The sequence below is a fragment of the Triticum aestivum genome, chromosome 7A (genome assembly GCF_018294505.1).
Source record: "Triticum aestivum cultivar Chinese Spring chromosome 7A, IWGSC CS RefSeq v2.1, whole genome shotgun sequence".
Taxonomy (NCBI): domain Eukaryota; kingdom Viridiplantae; phylum Streptophyta; class Magnoliopsida; order Poales; family Poaceae; genus Triticum; species Triticum aestivum.
In genome coordinates, this window is record NC_057812.1 from 605,263,900 (window position 1) to 605,270,715 (window position 6,816).

The window sequence follows — 6,816 nt, forward strand, 5'->3', positions numbered from 1 at the left end:
GCAGCCCAGGGGTCTCATGCCCTTCCCCCCTTCCTCTGCATCACGTTTTCGTCCTTCTATAGTCCCTGCTACCTTGCAAGGCGACCTTCTGTAGCCTATGGAGCGGGAGCTGCGTGAGATCTTCAAGTCTCAACGTCGTCGTCGTTGGCGGCGGTGACTTCAACTTTCACATCGTGGCGTGGATTCACATTTTTAGGGAGTCACGGTCAAATAAAATAGCCTTAGCAAGATATGTAATGGCAGAAGTGGGTAATTTCCTTTACTTATATCAGACGGCTATAAATTTTCAATCTATCAAATAAATGGTCAGATGTTTCTAATTTTTGTGAGAATTTCTAGATTATTTATCCTTTTCTGCTTAACCCATCAAATACTTTTTATATATAATAGATGTTCACGTGTTTCCAAAAATGCCCATGAAATTTTGAATGTAAAAAATGTTCATGTAGTTAGAAAATGTTCATGTTGTGGTGGAACTGGTCTCTCAATTTTTCTGCTTGGTAAAATGGTAAAAGAGAGACCAGTTCCACCACAACTCGGAGCAGAGCAAGAGGCTTCCATCAGTTAAGGTTAGGCTTCAATCTAAACACGTGATCAAATTTCAAGATATGGGGGACGCGGAGTAATTGGTCCCGAGCTCAAATGAGCTCGTTATCCTGGACGTTCCATAGCGATCTTGATCTGAGCCATTTGTTTATATGGGTCGATAGGAAAATGCACACTGTAGATAAATACGTACGTAGCAGGGTTGGGTGGTGGGCCAGAGTTAACGTGCAGGTTGGCGTCCGTTCGACCTAGTGGAGGTGGGACGTGGATCAGAATCGCGCGTCCCCGTCTGATCCGTAGCCCTGGAAGTTTGCTTTTCCGTCCGGTGGGAACAGGCAGAAAAATTAAAATTGAATGCAGGATCCAGAGTGTTCTCTGCCTAGAGCGGTGCTCGTTTAGAAACAAGGGTCTCCGACGGAGAGAGAAGGAGCGGCGGCGGTGATCCGGCATGGAGTTTCCGATGCAGCCAATGGGCAGGTACGTTGATCTCTGCTTGCCTGGCGGGTTCGTTGCAAATCTTACCCGCATGGCTTTGGTGTCTTAAAGGATTTGGTTTTGACTTGAATCAGATCCAGTGTCCTTGAGGAAGTAGGAGAGAGCTCGGTGCCGGCCCCTGTGCCAATGGCGCCGACGGGAGCCGGTATGCTGACTCTCCTTCAGGTCGTAGGAGATTGCATCCTCCAAGATTCCATACGGCTCCATTCTCTTTCTCAGCGTGCTCATGCCCAACCAGATTCCCCCTGCTGGAGGTGGGAGAGAGTCAACGGATCCGCCGCCGAAGGCCGCGACGAGCAAAGTCTTCGCAGCGGAGGAGGGACGGTCAAATCCCAATTGATTTGTCAGCCTGCCATGAGCACAGACGGTCAAATATGTGCAGAAGATTTACGTCCTGAGCAGAGACGTGAGAGCTTGCCACAAGCATCAATGGTCAAAAAGGTTTGTTCGTCGATTGAATGAGTTAGTGCTTTCTTGTTTTTTTTGTACTATCTGAATTTCATGACTCTTTATCTGCTGCCCTGAATAATTGGTTATTGGCACCACTAGGCTTGAATGCAAACTCGTGACTGTGATTTTGTTCTCTGTGGTTAGACACACAGACTTCTTAATTTTAAAAAACAGATTCGTTTGGGCTGGTTTTTGCAATAGATGTACTATCTGAATTTCATGGCTCTCTGACTGCTTACCCGAATAATTTAACACTGGGGCCAGTAGACATGATCACATGAGTGCAGCCTCATGGCTTTGATTTTGTTCTTTGTGGTTAGACATACAGGGTTAGTTCGGACTTAATTAAAAAAATGGACTCGATTGGGCTGGTTGTTTCAAATGTACTCAGTTCTTGCATGTTCTGAGTAGTACAGGCTTGTGGTGTCAGCCACAAAGTTGCATCCAGTGGAAATATGATGTGCTGACTATATACGTAATCATTAGATTCATGAGATTTTTATAGTTTTCCAGAAATATAAGTATAAGAATCTTACATGTGGAAGTAGATGGTTTTTTGAAACATGTTAGTACAACTGTAAAATGTGGTTGTCGAGTCCTGCACTGAAATACACAGCATTCTCGAGGAGTTTGCATTACAGTAGTAGAAATGTGCAGTGTCATTGACAGGAGGTTAGAATTTTTTTTTGAAGGAAATGAGGATGTTATTGATCATAGTAATTTCATCAGGGTGAGGATCGGTGTGGATAAATAATCCCTTTACGAGGGATGTCAATAAGTTTCCAGAGTTGTGTTCTGGATTTGGTAACCAGTAGATATAAAAATCTAGCAATATTTGATGTTTTGTGGATTTGTGGAAGGGTAAAGCTGGAGTGGAGAACACGAGATCTTGAAGGTACAAGTGCCCTGCGCTTATAAGACTTCTTAGCACAACCGGTGGTACATTGCTGAGCATAGAGAACAGAACAACGGCTCGCTGTCCCATAATTTTTGTGAGACAATAAACTGGCCATCACACAACTATATTGATGTGCATGGCCAATACTTGATAAAATAGCCAAGGCAGAACAACATGAACCTTGCAATTGTGTACCGTATTATTGGGAGCTTTTTTGGATTGGTGGAGAATGTGCCATTCACTAAGTGGTCGCTTAAGAGCCTATGCGGAAAGATAATAAGCAGAGAACAAGCTGCTGACGATGTACGGAAAATCATGGAGGTGTTTGCACGATTATGATCTAAGGATCCACGTTCCATATATCGTGTCCAAGCGGGTAGAATAAAAAAACAAAAAACTTAATGTGGGCAAACAGGAGCAGCAGGCATCAGTAGTCATTTTTTGGAGATGTAGTGACATTTGGCACCACCTATCGTACTAATCTGTATTACATGCCATTTGCGCTTTCCGTAGGAGTGAACAATCATTTCTAGAGCATGATCTTTTCTGGTGTATTGATGCGTGATTAGACACAGGCAAGCTTCAAGTGGGTATTCATATAATTTTTGCGGATGATGGGAGGCGTGGCATCAAGGACTGTTTTGACAGGTGCATCCTGAATTCTTAACTTTGTTAGAGTAGATGTTGTGGAGGTAAAATGTTGGGATTGTTTAATGACCAATGCTTTTTGAGTTTTTGCAGATCATAATCGGGCAATGGAGCTTCCATTAAGAGTATCATGCTAGACACAGCGTGTCAGTGGTGTTAGTGGCAAGTGGCATGTCCTAAATAAAGCTAAAGAATAATTGGGGCCACTGTACACTAAAAAGAGTGAATTTAGAGCAGAATTCCACAACGTTGTGAATCACGTGTTGACCGTGGATGAAATCGAGGAAGGGTGGCATCTGGTGCTCGAGAAATGCAGACTGTGGACACATCCGTACATCTCTCGGCTCTTTGAGAGTGGACACAAGTGGGCAAAGTCATATTTCAAAGGTATGTTATGTGCTAAGATGGCAAGTACTCAGAGTAGCGAGAGCACAAATCACATGCTCAAGAATTATGTGCCTCCTGGTTGCTGGATGCATATGTTTGTTAAGAAGTACATGAGGCTGCAGTTTGATCATGTGTTCGATGAAAACTATGAAGTGAAGAGAACAAGAATTGTAAGTGGTGCTTATGTGCTTATCTCTCTTTTACTGCATGTGTTTTTTGATGCTTCTTCCTGAATTAGATATTATTTGATACATAACTTTGTTACATCGGCTGCTGTGTTCATATACAGGGAAGACCGCTGATGAGGTAATCTGGCTATACAACGACATGCAAGCAAGATATACACAAGGGTCATGTTGAAACAGTTTGGCCATATCTTGTATGAGTGCGGGATCGAGAAGTGGTAGAGATCGAGAGTCGCATACATTCGAAGGCCGGGCGAAGGGAGAAGTGGTGCAGAGATGGAGGTGAAGAGTTTGCCTGCGAGTGTTGACGGTTTGCTCACATGGGACTCCTTTGTGGCCATGTGTTGAAAAAAGGTGTATGCCATTGGATGCGGGCTTTTGGCGGGCGACCTCCATGTAGGTGGATATATTGAAAATTTTGATAAATTACATTTTGGAGTTTCAAAATTTTGTGAAAAAAAATTCTACACATTCATATGGATGTATTCTACATGTGTATAAAACCTGACACTGAAATACATTATGGCGAGAGCTACATAAAAAAGAGAAAATCCTGCATTTCTAGTAGTAAACAGTGTTTGCACTGTTCATCAGTTTGAAAATTACGATTTGTCTTTTTGTGTAGCTCTCACCGTAATATATTTCATCTTCAAAATTTACACACATGTAGAATACATCAATGTAAACATGTATGATTTTTTTCAGATTTTTTTGAAACTTCAAAATATGTTTTCCGATATTATTATTTTTAACGACCTCCAAGGAGGTCGCCTGACATTGGCATTTTGTGGTATGCCATTAGACTTTTATGTTGGGTCGATGCTATACTCGTAGAATGAGCAATGCTGAACGGTGTAGGGATTAATTGATTAGTTCGTACTCCTTGATGCATATGAATTTTCATCTTCACCTGAACTCGTAGTATTTGATAATATGAATTTTCGATCAGCAGGTGCTGGGCTTTACCCATGTGAAACAGATAACTTTTAGTCAAACGGTGGACCAAAGATGCCCTTGATGCATACGTATTTTTTTCAGATGAGAGGGGACGGGAATCTGCCGCAGTACTACCAGGACTAAAAGATGGAGCTGAGCCGTGGCCTATTCTGTTAGATGCCGTCTGGGCGGGCAGGGCTCCAGCGGGGGGCCGTGACATCCATGAACCGACAATGATGGGTCAGTGCGCAGCGAAAAAGAGAAATACGGGTCGCTATACAGAGAACCAGACAGTTGTTGGCGCGAATCTTTATGGGAACCAGCGATGTGGATAAAGAGCTCATCTGAGCTCGTGCTCAGATAGGTACTTCCGAGATATGGGCTCGATCAATCGAGAAAGAGAGCAGAGAAGTGCCAGGCGGCGGCGGATCTGGAGCACGAGCACGACGACGACTGGATACGGGCTTGCCGAGGAGAGGAGCTCCAAGCGCTCCAGATCTGACCAACGTAGGAGGAATTGGTGGAGAACAATCCAAATCCCCAACCATGCCAGCTACCACCACCACGCCCTGTCTTCCTCCCTTCTACGAGTATTTACTGCTGCGTCTCCGGTAACGGTCGCCACCCCGAGCAGTGCACGTGGAACCCATGGATCGGGGGCTGGCCGAGCGTGCGTGTGTTGGCGCACAATGGCTGCAATCCGTGAATAACAAAGAGCTCCGAATTTGTTAGCTCTTCGATGCGCATCCCTGAATAACAAAGAGCTTCCGCAACCTTATTTATAGCTCTTTTTTATGCTTCTCTCTTGTGTGTGCTCATCCGTGAATAACAAAGAGCTCTGAATTATCTATCTTTGATGCTCTACTTTAGTTAATACATAAACTACAGATTTGATGCTAACATGTTTTTTTTTTCTGTTTGTCTCCCTAGGCTCGTGGTTACAAAAGGAATCAGAAGAATTATGTAGATTTGACGATGGAGATAGCAAGGACTACCTCTACTGTTTGTGGTAATATCAGCAAGAAGAGAAATTTATTCAACACACACACAAATACCGTCCGATTAGACCCCATGAGCATCTCGTGCCGCTGCCTATGCACACACAAGGTCAAGCTATACATATGGTATTCGAATATGAACAAGCAAGTGCGAGACATACTATTTGTTACACACCAAGACAGGCAATTTTTTTTTTTGAAGTTAACCGCACATATATTCATAGAACAATAGATACACACACACTGACGCACATAGCACCATCATCATCGACATAATTGTCATGTGTATCAGTTGATTCAGTTGTCATCTGCTGACGATAAACCATACCGCCTTTGATCACATCTCTTGCCAGCCTCTGACTGTCAGCAGACATATGTTCTTTTATATACCTCTATTTAAGGGTCGACAAAGATCTGGTCTGTCCTTTTCAGCAGTCAGTTTCAGGACACGGTTAGAAAGGATCAGGGAAGATTAAAAATGGTTTGAGATGAAGATCATGGAGTTAGTTACGTAGAGATTTCATCTAGCGAAGCTTCACCAAGGATGATTTTTGCTAAGCTGATCTACACTCAAATTCACAGCTTTATTCCTTCCCGACCGCTTGTTCTTTTTACTCTTTTGATATGTTCACACAACCTTACTTAAATTTTTTTATAGGACAGTACAGATACGTAAACTGGTCCTAGCTAAAACAATGGAGCTCCTTTGCTGCTAGAGAACTGGAGAAGCCCTTTGTTGTGGCTACTTCGCTCACGCTATGGCTGATTTGGCTTGCTTGAATTAACTGTATGTACTTTGAAGAGAAAGATGACCTAGAAATTTGCTCGTTTTGTTGTGGGATGAGGCATTAGAGAGTGCTACTGACCGTCTAGCATCATTTTCTCTTATTGGAATCCTTAATTAGTATTGCATTCCTGTTTCATGCATTTATTTGTTCAGGTGTTTTCATCCACATGTTACGAAGGACAATCTTTTCCAACCTGCAAGCGAGATTTTACCTGATGAAATCATATTTGACTGATTTGTTTGTTTGAAATGACAAGCCCGACGATAATCTACTTGGATTAAGTGGGAGTGACGAGTTTTTTCCTGGCTATTTGAAGTGATAGACCTGATAAAAACCCTTCTGTAATACGTTTCTCTTTGTTCATTCTTTGGGCCTTCTTTTCCACCTCCTCAATAGTTATGTCTTTGTTATGCTTTCTAATTTCTGATACATGTCTGATCGTGCTGAATCGGGTCATCGACGAAGAACATAAGGAAACAATGCTG

The 6,816-nt window shown here is 42.9% G+C and overlaps 1 long non-coding RNA gene across 6 annotated transcripts; it reads left to right on the forward strand.

Moving 5' to 3' along the window:
* Positions 1–791: 791 nt before the first annotated feature.
* On the forward strand, positions 792–6,521 carry LOC123148561 (uncharacterized). Of its 6 annotated transcripts, none has more exons than XR_006473998.1 (5): positions 792–1,023; positions 1,116–3,037; positions 3,131–3,594; positions 3,714–4,005; positions 5,476–6,521. It is a non-coding gene; the product is annotated as an uncharacterized lncRNA (long non-coding RNA). The 6 variants fall into 6 exon arrangements; XR_006473999.1 differs by lacking the exon at positions 5,476–6,521 and adding an exon at positions 4,648–5,437; XR_006474001.1 differs by lacking the exon at positions 5,476–6,521 and having other exon boundaries at positions 1,116–1,206; positions 1,280–3,037; positions 3,714–4,418.
* The last annotated feature ends 295 nt before the right edge of the window (positions 6,522–6,816 follow it).